Source organism: Periplaneta americana, chromosome 14, assembly GCF_040183065.1.
Source record: "Periplaneta americana isolate PAMFEO1 chromosome 14, P.americana_PAMFEO1_priV1, whole genome shotgun sequence".
Taxonomy (NCBI): domain Eukaryota; kingdom Metazoa; phylum Arthropoda; class Insecta; order Blattodea; family Blattidae; genus Periplaneta; species Periplaneta americana.
In genome coordinates, this window is record NC_091130.1 from 36,032,072 (window position 1) to 36,048,461 (window position 16,390).

The window sequence follows — 16,390 nt, forward strand, 5'->3', positions numbered from 1 at the left end:
GGAACGGGGTGGCCACGACATTAACGAGTAATCTTCTTGTTCTGTGCATCCTATTCTTTATGACAGATTTTGTTTGAGATAACCTCACTTGTGTTTATGGTAATGAGCCAGGCAGCCGCTTCGTTGAGAGATGTAATCATTACCCCTTTTTTCATTCAGTTGTGACATCAGTCAGCTTTCCAGCATGTCCATGTAAATCTGGAATTTCTTATACCATTTCTAGATACTGTTGAAAACAGATGCTGCCTACTGGAATTCTGCTTGAAATCATCGTTGTGTAGTCATAATGGACGAGACTCTTGAGTAGAAATTGTAACACACAAAATGACTGCCCATGTTTACTGAGCGCCATATTTGCTACTACTGTCTCCTAGCGGTAAAGTACGGCAACTATGAGAGCGTGCTTTTCCTTTAAAAAACTTGGAGAGTTTCTCTCTCAATCAGAGTAACAATTGCTATCATCCTGTATGTAGTTTATTTGTGATGAATTTCTAAAATGTTTCACGGACTTATTAAAAATGGTGTATTTAAAATTTGCTGCAATTACTTTATGTGAGGTTGAGCGAAGTTCTCCATATGAACATTGTTTCGCGGAAAGGAGAACAAGATTCACTTTCGAAATAGTTTTAAAAACGCCTCATTGTGCACTGCAGGACGTCAGATGATAAAGGTAACGATCATTTTAATAAAACTTTTTATATATTTAACGTGCATCATTCCCCAATTGATGAATTCCTAGATACATAATATGATTTTCAGTTGGTTTTTTAACGACGTTGTATCAATACTTGGTTATTTAGCGTGGATGGGAATGGGGATAGCGAGATGGTATTTGGAGAGAAAAGGTCGAGGATTCGCCACAGATTATTTGACATCCGCCTTATGGTTGGGAAAAACCTCGGAAAAAACCCAACCAGGCAATCAACTCAAGCGGGAATCGAACCTGTCCCTAGCGCAACTCCAGACCGACACACAAGCGCCTTAGCCGACTGAGCTACGGCGGTGGCAATATCAAAATAATCAGTCTAGTTTTTAGTGTAAGTCGCAGTACACGGAAGAGAGACAAAATACAAGCTGTTTTCTTGTTATCGAGGATGCTGCAAATGTATACCTCCATGAAATCTCACGATCAACTATTATTCTGCAGAATCATAATATTTTATTCAAAGAGGAGGTAAAATAATTAACAATTACTTACTGAAGTAGGTCAACATTGAGAGTGAACTGTAAATAATGTCATTAATTTTAGGGGGTTGTTCTTTGAGATATTTCAATCAATAAAGTTTAATACAATTTTCTTCGTTTTTTCTTCATTTTCGAAATAAAATTGTTTTATATGAAACATTTCACGGCGTGTTTTGGGAAAGCCATTGATTTAATTCCCAAAATGTGAGGTCCACATTACATGGTTGTAGATGTTGACATCATATCATATCATATCATATCATATCATATCATATCATATCATATCATATCATATCATATCATATCATATCATATATCATATCATATCATATCATATATCATATCATATCATATATCATATATCATATATCATTTCATATCATATCATACCATACAATATCATATCATATCATATCATATCATATCATATCATATATCATATATCATATCGTATCGTATCATATCATAACATATCATATCATATATATCATATATCATATCATATATCATATCATATCATATCATATCATATCATATCATATCATATATCATATCATATCATATCATATCATATCATATCATATCATATCATATCATATCATATCATATCATATGTCATATAAATTCCCAATATTCTCAGTCAGTTTAAGAGAGCAAGATATTATAATAAATTATTGAAACAATTTTAATTTTATTCTTAAAATATGTAGAAATTTGATCTGAACAAATGTAACATTGTACAGTTCCTCTAGCAGAACGAAAAGTTACATATGTTCGGATCAAATTTCTGCAGATTTAAAAGACAAAACTAAAACTCTTTTAATAATTTATCATAATACACAGCTTTCTCAAACTGACTGAGCGTAGTGGGAATTAAATTAATGGTATTTCCACACGCCATGAAATGTGTCATATAAAACAATTTTTATTTCGCAAAGGAAGCAAAAGCGAGCAAAATTGTATTAAACGTTTTTATTTGTAATACCTCAAGGAATAACCTTCTGAAATTAATGACATTACTTATGGTCCATATATATATATATATATATATATATATTTTATTTAACGACTCTATAATCAACTACTCGATTATTACCGTGAATGGAATTGGTGATAGTGAGATGGTATTTGGCGAGATGGATTCGTCATAGATTACCTGACATTTGCCTTATGGTCGGGGAAAACCTTGGAGAAACCTAACCAGATCAGCGCAAGTGAGAATCGAACCTACGCGCGATCGCAACTTCGTATCGGCAGGCAAGCGCAGCCGACTGAGATACGCCGGTGACTTTGAAGTATATAATTCAATATTGTAGACTAATGCGATCTTCAAACATGAGAATTAAAACTGAAAGATCTCAATCATCAATAAGCAAAATAAACTTCTTATTGAATCTTCCGAAACCATTAATGACGAATACAGAAACATCTAAAAGGAGTCATCCAAAGAGGGAACTTCCGTCACTAATGCCCTCAGAAAACAAGGTAGTCTGCCCATGCTTCGGAAGAAGGGTAAAAAAAAAGGTTCTATCTTACGTAACCTCATCCCTTTATCATTCTTTCGTCCTATACTACACACATGATGCTGGCGCACACACAGGAGCACAGCATCCCTGATAAATCCCCCGGCACCCCGCCTCTTCCTCTTGATTCGTTCTCTGCATCAGCATACTACGGAAATTCGATTGGACCCAACGTTGCAGCCACCATCACATCTCTGCAGACGCAGAACCAGCCAGCAAGACTTTCGACCCCATGACCTGAGTGCAGCCGATGTAGGCATAAATCCCGAACGAGCAAAATTCTTCACTGCGAAGAACATGTAATGCATTGTAATACTCCAACCGATCTTGAGACTACCAGTTATAAATTTCTTGGAGAGGTAACAAACATATTTAAAAATGTAATTAAGTTCAACACAATACATTACAGGATGAACATAAAGTATTTCCCTGATAATAAATATTTGTTACTGAAAAACTACGCTAGATACAGAGACGCGGTTTTCAGAAAGATACCTCAACCTTTAAAGTTTTCATGGATAGTCCTCAAACATGTGCTCCGTTAATTTTCTGGAGAACGTCAGATCGAAATCCGATTTCATGCCGAATGTCAAGTATACGAACAGGTAAATGGTCGAATAGGCGGACAAGTGAATGGAAAAACATACGAATAGATACACGGGACGAGTGAACGTACAGATGACGAGTGGGCAGACAAGCAGGCTGACAGATACCTGGGAGAGTGGATGGACGAATGAACTGACTAGTAGATGGACAGATTGATGACTGGACTAATAGACGTACAGATAAGTAGACAAATGGATGGAAGAGTAGACGGACAGATAACTTACCTCAAACAGACCCTCAAGGAAATGTATGAGCTGGTATTTTTAGTAATCTATTTTGCTTCTATCTTCCAGTTGGTTATAATCTATCTGCCTATGATGGAGAAATTGAAGCTATACATGTTGCCTTAAATCAACTTTTATTCCATATGGATAAATTCACAAACGCCGTCATCCTCTCAGACTCAAAAGCAGCCATTTTGTCCATAAATAAAACTGACCACCCCTACACAGAAAAAATCAATAATTGTCAAAAAATACTTACAAATTTAAAAGAACGTGGCAAAACAGTTGTGTTACAATGGATCCCAGGACATTGTAATCTACATGGGAATGAACAGGCTGACACATTAGCTAAGAAGGGTGCCAATCTCAAAATAAACCCACGGAAACCTTTGTCATTTAGCTCAGTAAAACAATATATCAAGCAACTACAAAAAAAATAATCACCAACAAGGACTGGACATAAACATTTCGCAACAACGTAGGAAATTACTGAAGGATATACCTCCTGAACCCAGAAGACTAGCAGTTGCAAGCTTTCGTCTTAACACTGAACATGACATCCTGGGTAAACACCTCAATCGTCTTGGCATCCTTCCATCAGCATCCTGCATTTTGTGCCATCAACAGGAAGACATGGGTAGACAACATCTTGCAAAATGCCCTGCTCTGAAATCCTCCACGGAAGTCGACCGCTACTGGGAAGCCAGAGCCCGAATGTTTTTAATTACTTAATCTGTAGTTTTGTTCACCACTTTCTTGTTTTTCCCTCAGTCTATGATAGTAAATATCATGTACTGCCATTAGACAAATAAATAAATAACTTACCTAGATGGACAATTGATGGACGAAGGAAAGAGTAGATAGACAGATAGATGGACAAAAGGACAGACTAATAAATGGAGGACAGATAGATGAACAATAAAATTGATAGACGAATAAAGAAACGAGTAGATTGACAGATGGATGGACGAATGAAGACATGGGCAGACGGACAATTAGATGGACAACGGACAAGTAGACAGTAGACAGATTGATGTACAAATGCACGGACGAATGGACAGCTTCATGTACAATGGATGAAGGAGTGAATGAACGAATAAATTAACAGAAATATGTAGAAATAGACTGACAAATAGATGAACAATGGATGAAAGAATGGGCGGGCGAGCAAATTGCCAGAAAGATGTAGAAATTAACGGACGAATAGATGACAAGCAGATAAACAATGGATGAACAAATGGACGGACGAATAGACAGATGTACTATGAATGGACGAATAGACAAAAGAATAACGCATGATTTGAATGAACGAGCGAGGGAATTGACAGAAATATGTAGAAATAGACTGACGTATAGATGACAGATAGAAAAAAAACTGTGGGTAAATGAATGGATGTACGAATAGACAAACAATTATTAACGAATGGTCGGGCGAGTAAATTCCCAGAAAGACGTAGAAATGAACGAATGAATAGGAGACAGGTAGATAAACAATGGCTGAACGAATGAGCGAATGAATAGACATAAGAATAACGTATGAACGAATGGAGTAGATGACAGGTAGATTTATTTTTTATTTTATTGGGTTATTTTACGACGCTGTATCAACATCTAGGTTATTTAGCGTCTGAATGAAATGAAGGTGATAATGTCGGTGAATTGATTCCGGGGTCCAGCACCGAAAGTTACCCAGCATTTGTTCGTATTGGGTTGAGGGAAAACTCCGGAAAAAACCTCAAACAGGTAACTTGCCCCGACCGGGATTCGAACCCGGGCCACCTGGTTTCGCGGCCAGACGCGCTGACCGTTACTCCACAGGTGTGGACTGACAGGTAGATAAACAATGGATGAATAAATGGACGTACGAATAGATAGGTGAACAATTGATGAACGATTGGACGGGCGAGTGGGAGAAAAAGTTGAGGAAATGAGAAAACATATATTTCACTGAGTGGTACCTAGACACATGCGGCACATTTTTTAAAATACTTATGCGAATATTTTTCACCATTGTACTCTCTTATGTTATAATAATAAAAAGAATATCAAGATTTCCCTGTTTTTAATACATTCATCCTCAAATTTCTGTGTATCTCGTAGACAGCTACTGGGAAATAGCGGCGTGCTAAGTTCACATCTTCGCACATCCCTATTCCCTGCACTATCATAACAAGACTAGTGTTACCCCTGGGCCATATATGATTTGTCGTGAAAGCAGGCCTATAACAATATCTTCCATTTCTCCGCCTACAGCCACTTTCCACCCCCTCTTCTCGTCTCTGCCATGTATGTTACAAGAGTCCGTATGTAGGAAATATGCCTTTCTTTTCGCGTATATGTTTTCCTCTCGAGTATATCAGAGACATAGAAATGCATAACTCTTTTATCATAATGATATTTCAAAGCAGAGAGTATATTTGTTATGATTCTAGCGCAAGAAACAGAAGGGAGAGGAAAGGATGATGTATACCATATCGAAACGCTACTAAGGTTTCAGTGGCAGAGCTCAATTGTAATGTTTACTTTAGAAATAAATGCTTTTCTGTACAATGATAAACTGCAAAGGATAGAAATAAGACATATCTATATTTTTCTTACAAAAAAATTGGTTAATTTTACACGCATTATTAATGTTTTATAATTTTAGAAACGAACTGAATTTGAATTGAATTCATTGAAATACGAGTTACATAATAGTACATTATGCAACGAGCCTATAATGATAGTAATTAAGACGCAAGTATGTTTGTTTATGAAACGAGCGCAAGCGAGTTTCATAATTTTCATACGAGCGTCTTAATTACCGTTATGGAATTCCTTGTCACAAACTATTAGGGGCTGCAAGACAATAAACACCTTTAAGAACAGCTTAAAAGATAACGTTATTAGCATTTCACTCCAATCATACTGATTTAAACTATCACTGACTACATTGTTACTTCTTTCTTTTAGACATCATCCTGATTGTGCTGTATTTTCAAAATTGTCTCATAATAATCTCTTTCTACTATCTAATATTATTTGAAATATATTAACATTCTATGTATTTTAGCTTAATTCTGCTACACAGTTTATTTCAGTGTTTAATTAATAGTTCATAGTATTTTGTTGTTTAATTCGTAACTAACTCTTGTATACATGTAACTCTCATCTAAATGAAATTGTTGAATTCTTTGTAAGTTCATGCATATGTATATACTCTTTTTGCTGGTTGAGTGGAAGAGAAGGCCTTACGGCCTTAACTCTGCCAGCTAAAATAAATAATAATAATAATAATAATTATTATTATTATTATTATTATTATTATTATTATTATATTATAGGCAAGTTTCATACGACTTTTTATGCTCGACCATATTTCTAACTTGAAATTATTCAGAAGTATTCATTTTATTTGTATCTGACAGAAGATCGGAAGTGACCTTGTTCATAGCTCGTAAATTGTGAGATGTGCGCAGACGCGAAAGTATTGATTTTTTCCGAGGAACAATAATGTCATTGACCTTGATGTAATCTAGAGAATAACATGAACTAATTTTGATATAACCTGGAAATTGATTTAGAATTGAAAAACGAGATGACAAATTGAATTTATTTTAATATTATTTGCAATTAACGCTAATTATTATAGTAACAGAACATAACCTTCTGCGACAGTATTGGATTTTCAGCCTCCGTGACGTTTCCCTCGATGTCTTTCGATTGCATATCCGAGAATAATCGAAAACCTGAACTTTAATGAATAGGTGTACTTTAATGACATGCATTAAAGGACTGCTACCAGGTGTATAATTACTACATTTCGGCATGGTCGAGCATAAACATATTTAAAATATCTGCAGTACTTGGAAAAAGTGGCATAAGTCAGTTTCCACAATCATTTTTTAATAATTTATTGACAACTTACGGAACATTTGCTAGCCTGGGAAAAGAGACATAAGTATTTCTCCCATTACAATAATTCAGACAGAAGAAAATCAAATCGACATAAACCAGTGTGAAGACAGTTTTTTTCCTTCTCCCGTAAAATTAACATTTTTTTACTTCTGCCACTTTTCCCGAGCACTACAGGTATATAGTATGCATCCAAAAGATCAAACGCTCGTGCTTGGTGTAGTTTCAGCTGCATAACATAATATTGGAAGTTATGTGACATAATTACAATTTTAAGAAAAATTGAAAACAAATTACCAGTTCAAAAAAAAATATATATATATATATGTACTAAGGAAGGTAAATGATGGACAGTTCCAATTTAAGAAATATAGGGCCATATTCATAGACATTCTTAGTGCGCGCTTCCGGTGGATGATCAGCGAATTAATGTTTTTCGTATTTATAAACCAGTGTTAACGATATGATATGAATCCTGTACAAGTAATCAGTCGATAGCCGGGGCTAGTTTAGCACGCTCGTAGCGCGGGCTAGCGAAATGTCTATGCAAAGCACCCAATATATTTAATTCAGTGACAGCAAATGCTATTATTTATTAACGCTACTTAATTCTGGGTTTATTTTAATAAACTGATTTTATAATCTTGATCCATAATTTGAAAAATGAATTTGTCCTGATTTTGTGTTATATTTTGAATCAAGTAAAAAAAGCATTTTACTTCGCATAGTATTATGAAATATTTATATATCATCTTCATACTTGCAAAAATGCTTGTGAAAGTAAATAAATAAATAAAAGTTAACAATGATTTCCACTTTGTAGAGATTTATCAGCACTGAAAATCAACGTGAACGAGAAGTGGTCCACAAAATTTGCCTCGAATCATGGACAAAATTCCTTTACGTCCCATAAATCTTTGACATGGGTCCACACAGCTTTACTTAACTCCCGCAGAAAGTATTAGCCCTACTAAGCACTTGTAGAAGCTTATTGTTTTTAGTAGGTTATTTTACGACGGTTTATCAACATCTTAGGTTATTTAGCGTCTGAATGAGGTGAAGGTGATAATGCCGGTGAAATGAGTCCGGGCCCAGCACCGATAGTTACCCAGCATTTGCTCATATTGGGTTGAGGGAAAACCCCGGAAAAAACCTCAACCAGGTAACTTGCCCTAACCGTTACTCTACAGGTGTGGACAGCGTTGTTGTTACAAATGATCGCAATATACATGTAGATACTTTATAGACTTTTGTAAAACGTTAACTACATATATCTAATTGAACAATACAATTCATAAATGAAGTTAAATATCTTAATTTTGTGATTAGTAGTAGTATTGATTGGCTAGTTAGCAAATCGTCGTTGTTCCTGCAATAACTCCTATGTCACATATTTATAGATTTTCAGATTTTTGCTCTATGAAATAACTTAAGTAGTGACACAGAAAATAATAAACTCTCCTATATGGGCTATATGTAATTATATTTCTGCGTTTCGAAAATGTAAGAATTCAGTACGGCTGCCATAGGATGATTAAATGTGTTTTCTTTTCCTACTGAAAATTATTATATTTTTCACATAGGAGTTATTGCACGAACAACGACGATATGTTTCTTAAATTAAAAACTGATAAACAGTAATAAATTTTATGTCATATAAATGTTTTTCTTTTTTTATTAATTCTGTAGGCCTATACAATTTCATACTACTACTGATTGTAGCAAATCTAATAAAATTCAAAATGCTTATTTTGGCAATGTAGGCCTATTTGTGTTAATATCGCTGCCCCTAGTTTCCAGTTTCACCCTCTTTAATAATAATAATAATAATAATAATAATAATAATAATAATAATAATACTTACTTACTGGCGTTTAAGGAACCCAGAGGTTCATTGTCGCCCTCACATAAGACCGCCATTGGTCCCTATCCTGAGCAAGATTAATTCAATCTCCATCATCATATCCCACCTCCCTTAAATCCATTTTAATATTACCTTCCCATCTACGTCTCGGCCTCCCCAAAGGTCTTTTTCCCTCCGGCCTCCCAACTAACACTCTACCTTATATGCATTTCTGGATTCGCCCATACGTGCTACATGCCCTGCCCATCTCAAACGTCTGGATTTAATGTTCCTAATTATGTCAGGTGAAGAATACAATGCGTGCAGTTCTGTGTTGTGTAACTTTCTCCATTCTCCTGTAACTTCATCCCAAATATTTTCCTGAGAACCTTATTCTCAAACACCCTTAACCTATGTTCCTCTCTCAAAGTGAGAGTCCAAGTTTCACAACCATAAAGAACAACCGGTAATATAACTGTTTTATAAATTCTAACTTTCAGATTTTTTGACAGCACACTGGATGATAAAAGCTTCTCAACGGAATAATAACATGCATTTCCCACATTTATTCTGTGTTTATTTTCCTCCCAAGTATCATTTAATAATAATAATAATAATAATAATAATAATAATAATAATACCAAAACAAAGAAAAGTGATTAAAAGTGTCCAGTGGCTGTATTACAGAATCAAAGGGGATCCGCGGTGGAAAAACTTTGAGAAATACTGATCTACAGGCATGACCAACAATCAAAAAAGTTTCTAGCAAATGGAATATAGTATTTAATAGAAGAATATTAAATGATGAGTGATTTTGTACGATTCGTGATATCTCATAATACACAGTAAAGTCACCAAGATACCCTAAAAACCACAAAAAATCTACATTTTTTACACCTAACGTCCCTCTTTCCACCCCATCATATTCCCTGCCTATCCCATTCCCATCCTTCGCCGGTTATCTCACAACTCCAGAGCAGGTTCGTCTACCGCCACCCTCTCTCCATCTCGCTCTTTTTCGCTTACCGATGCATCATCATCATATATTCCCCATATCCAAGTCTATGACAACGTTTTCTTCTCCTTTGCATGTTTGCTATATGTGTTCAAGTTTCTTTTCTGTAGCTACGTCACTGTCACCATTTTGCTTCTCGGGCTCCCAGAGATATAAGCTCCCCCGTCAACTCAAGATGTATAACTAAGGCACATTCATATATACACATACGTTATACAGAGGCATCATGCATCATATAGCTAGCGATTTTTATAGTTTATTCCAGTTCTGTATCCTCGCACCATTACAGCAGCCTCCTCCTGCGTCCTCCTCCCCACTTCCGAGCCCCTGAGCCGCATAGTGAAGCCAGTAGATAAGAAAAAGGTGTCTGCACTCGACAGAAATTCATCAGCGTTAAAATTTATTACGTGTCAAACAATGTTATCTAGAAGAACTCGAGAAATTAGATCGAAATGCAGATTTTGTATCTTAAAGTTATTTTTATCCGAAATAGCATTCTTAGCTTACGAATACATGCAAGTTTAACATAAACTCCCCTGGTTTATTTCGGCACAACGTCAATAGAAGACTAAGAGCTAAATTCAGGAACGTCACTTCAACTACTTTTACTTACATCCAACTTAACTTACACTTACATTCAGAGCAACAACTTAACTTACACTTAAATCCAACTTCAGAAGGTAGAAAAGGCTGAATTTCAATCAGAGCCACAACTTAACTTACACTTACATTCAGAGCAACAACTTAACTTACACTTAAATCCAACTTCAGAAGGTAGAAAAAGCTGAATTTCAATCAGAGCCACAACTTAACTTACACTTACATTCAGAGCAACAACTTAACTTACACTTAAATCCAACTTCAGAAGGTAGAAAAAGCTGAATTTCAATCAGAGCCACAACTTAACTTACACTTACATTCAGAGCAACAACTTAACTTACACTTAAATCCAACTTCAGAAGGTAGAAAAAGCTGAATTTCAATCAGAGCCACAACTTAACTTACACTTACATTCAGAGCAACAACTTAAACTTACACTTAAATCCAACTTCAGAAGGTAGAAAAAGCTGAATTTCAATCAGAGCCACAACTTAACTTACACTTACATTCAGAGCCACAACTTAACTTACACTTAAATCCAACTTCAGAAGGTAGAAAAAGCTGAATTTCAATCAGAGCCACAACTTACCTTACACTTAAATCCGACTTTAGTAGGTAGAAAAAGATGAATTTGTATTCAGAGCCACAACTTAACTTACACTTACATCCGACTTCACATCCGATACATCCGATTTTAGTAGGTAGAAAAAGCTGAATTTCATTCAGAGCCACAACTTAACTTACATGTAAATACGACTTTAGTAGGTAGAAAAGGCTGAATTTCATTCAGAGACACAACTTAACTTACACTTACATCCGACTTCACATCCGACTTAGGTAGAAAAAGCTGAATTTCATTCAGAGCCACAACTTAACTTACACTTAAATCCGACTTTAGAAGATAGAAAAAGCTGAATTTCAATCAGAGCCACAACTTAACTTACACTTAAATCCGACTTTACATCCGATACATCTGACTTTAGTAGGTAGAAAAAGCTGAATTTCAATCAGAGCCACAACTTAACTTACACTTAAATTCGACTTTAGTAGGTAGAAAAAGCTGAATTTGTATTCAGAGCCACAACTGAACTTACACTTACATCCGACTTCATATCCGATACATCCGACTTTAGTAGGTAGAAAAAGCTGAATTTCATTCAGAGCCACAACTTAACTTACACTTAAATCCGACTTTATTAGGTAGAAAAAGCTGAATTTGTATTCAGAGACACAACTTAACTTACACTTAAATCCGACTTTAGAAGGTAGAAAAAGCTGAATTTCATTCAGAGCCACAACTTAACTTACACTTAAATCCGACTTAATTAGGTACAAAAAAAAAAGCTAAATTTGTATTCAGAGCTACAACTTAACTTGCACTTACACCCGACTTCACATCCGATACATCCGACTTTAGTAGGTAGAAAAAGCTGAATTTCATTCAAAGCCACAAATTAACTTACACTTAGTGCTATAATTTCCCTGAAGAACAACTGAGGAGACATTTTTTAACCACAATAAAGTTAAATTTAAGGGATGACATGGACTTAGAAACTAGAGATTTCCAAACTTTCATGGTTATGCACTGTATCATATTACAATACTTGCTTCTTTATTCTCAAGTAATGCGTACGTAATCACAAACTCAGTTATTATTATTATTATTATTATTATTATTATTATTATTATCATCATCATCATTATTATTATTATTATTATTATTATTATTATTATTGTTACGCATGACTTTTAGAGAACCCGAAGTTTCACTGCCGACCTCACATCAGTCCGCCAACGGTCCCTATCCTGAGCAAGAAAAATACAGTCCCTACTATCATATTCCAACTCCCTCAAATCCATTTTAATATTATCCTCCCATGTACGTCTCGACCTCCCGAAAGGTATTTCCCCTTCCGGCCCCCCTACTAACACTCTATTATGTATGTAGCCCATCGTGCTATATGCCCTGTCCATCTCAAACATCTGTTCCTAATTGTTAGGTGAAGAATACAATGCGTTCAGTTCTGCGTCGTGTAACTTTCTCCATTCTCATGTAACTTTATCCCTCTCAGCCCCATATATTTTCCTAAGAACCTTATTCTCAAACACCCTTATCTCTGTTCCTCTCTCAAATTGAAAGTCCAAGCTTCACAACCATACAGAACAACCGGTAAATATAACTGTTTTATAAATTCCAACTTTCAGATTTTTGTACAGCACACCAGATGATAAAAGCTTCTCAACCGAATAATAGGAGACATTTCACATATTTATTCTGCGTTTAATTTCCTCCCTAGTGCCATTTATATTTGTTACTGTTGCGCCAATATATTTGAATTTATCCACCTCTTCAAGGATACATTTCCAATTTTTATATTTCCATTTCGAATTATGTTCTGGTTACGAGACATGATCATATAGGGCTACTTTGTCTTTTCGGAATTTATTTCCAGTCCTAGCTCTTTACCTGCTTCAAGTAAAATTCCCTTCCAAATGACTAAAACATCAGTAAAGGAACAGTATATTAGTGATTCTATTACTTTCAATAATTTTGCAGGAGACATCACGAATTAACGCACTCGCATAAACAGCACACAAAATACAACAAAATCAATCACTTGACACTCCGACTACTGGCGTGCCAACTCTAAATAAGTCAAATAAATAAATGGTGCATAGGGATGTTTGAGAATGCGTGTTGTTGTGCAGCAGTGTAATGAAAAAAGACGGAGTAAATTGTTTACTTTTTTTCACGGCTACCCTTCATATGCAAGGAATTTCCAGCCTTCGAGTAAAGTCAACCAAAAAGGTGTTCTAACAACCAAACAATCGAAAATATTACTTTGTACAATATATAAAAATTTAGAAGATTTATGCAACGAAATCATGAAACTGTGCTACAATAATGAATAAGTATCTAATATATGGGCAGAAACGCCTGAAATACAGCTAGATGTGCACGTTTAACTTTGCACTAGACCTCGGATTTTATAGGCTCGTTTAGCGGAGACTGAAACATACCTTCTTTAATGTATCTAGTTTTAGGCAATATCATCGCACGAGAGTTTCACGTGTTGCATACATTTAGGGATTTTTACATAAGATTGTTGCAACCTATCCTATTGGAGCCTAAAAATCCGACGTTTAGACTCATCACATACTTTCAATATACGTATGTCTATAAAATGTTTTTCCATGGCTTTCAAATGGCCTGTAAAAGTATGCATCTGCATATGAATTTTGGCACTATTAATAATACTCTACGTTCATAAATTTCATTGTTAACTTCGTAGTTTTCAAGCTGAGATAAAATTATACCTTCCTGGATGCCGCCTAAAGAAAATAGGCAAAATAATCTGAGTATAGAGTCGAAATTAATTTCAAAGCTCCTAGAACATTCTGAAATGTCAAAGACGTAGAGAAGTGAGAACCAGGGAGGGTTTTCGAGTTGCGAAAGGCTTTCAGAACTGAACGGAACTTCGGAAGAAGAGGAGGAGCGTGGCAAGAGCAGACATCGGGAAGGCAAGATGGATGATCCCTTCCTTTCTCTTCTCATCTCGTGATTTATTGTTGTCACCCACCTCCTCCGTCTCCTTCCACATACATCATAGCGGAGGGTTTGCTGGATGTCCTCGCATATATCGTTTAGTATGTGTTAGCTCACGTCCCACTTTTCTTCAATTTATATGCGTAATAATATTTCTCACAGACGTTTATTCATTTATGTCTATTTGCTTACATATTTTTACCTTAATTGTTGTAAATTATTGTAGATATTTAGAGTAAGTAACACTAATTAAATGGCATACCGAAGATCAAAGACTGAAAGCTGTATCATATTGTTTATTGGCTATCATAACTTTTTATACAGTCTGATTTGACGGATTTCAAATGACAAAAACCAAATTCAGTGGACTACATTTACTAAATGCCTGCGTGTTACATACATACATACATACATACATACATACATACATACATACATACATACATACATACATACATACATACATACATACATGCATACACACACATACATACATACATACATACATACATGCATACACACACATACATACATACATACATACATACATACATACATACATACATACATACATACATACATACATACATACATACATACATACATACATACATACATACATACATACATACATACATACATACATGCATGCATGCATGTATGGAGCAGATCGTCGACCACCTCCTTTTCGAGTGCCCCAAATTGGACAAAGAAAGACTAGCGTTCCAGCGGGAAATGTTAAGGAAAACTGGCAAGTGGACTTTCACAAAGCTTAAAATAATGCAAGAACATGCGCATACATTCATAAACTATGTCAATGTTATAAATTTAGACAAGTAAACGTAGGATGATTTAATCTAGGATAGATAAGAGTAGGCAATAGATATAATGAAAGACTCAAATTTTCACAACAGAATAACAGACCTACATACGCCTAGAGAGTAACAGAAACGAGACATAATGTGTTATATTGTAAACATACAGGTAGCAAGGCATGTAGTAGACTATTGCCTTTATTGTAATGGGACATGCCGTTCAACTAATATTTAAAAAAAATACATACATACATACATACATACATACATACATACATACATACATACATACATACATATACATAGTGTTATACATATACATAGTGTTCTGCCCAAGGGTAAGTCGTTCACAGTAAACCCAGCATTCTCCAATCTCTTCTATTTCCTGCCTTCCTCTTAGTCTCCGCATATGATCCACATACCTTAATGTCGTCTATCATCTGATACCTTCTTCTATCCCGAACTCTTCTCTCGTTCACCATTCCTTCCAGTGCATCCTATATGAGGCAGTTTCTTCTCAGCCAGTGACCCAACCAATTCCTTTTTTTTTTTTTTTTTTCCTAATGAGTTTCAGCATCACTCTTTGTTCACCCACTCTTTCCAAAACAGCTTCATTTCTTATTCTATGTCTCCATTACAAATGCTTCTAGTCGCTTCTATTCACTTCGTCGTAACGTCATTGTTCCTGCTCCATATAATGCCGCACTCCACACAAAGCACTTCACTAGTCTCTTCCTTAGTTCTTTTTCCAGAGGTCAGTAGAAAATGCTTCTTTTTCTTTTAAAAGCTTCCTTTGCCATTGCTATCCTGATTTTGACTTCCTGGCAGTAACTCACGTTAGTGTTTATCCACTTACTCTACTGCCTCATTTAGTAGTCACACATTTATCTTCTTTATATTTCTTCCTATCTTCACCTGACATAATTAGGAACATTAAATCCAGACGTTTGAGATGGGCAGGACATGTAGCACGTATGGGCGAATCCAGAAATGCATATATAGTGTTAGTTGGGAGGCCGGAGGGAAAAGACCTTTGGGGAGGCCGAGACGTAGATGGGAAGATAATATTAAAATGGATTTGAGGGAGGTGGGATATGATGATAGACACTGGATTAATCTTGCTCAGGGTAGGGACCAA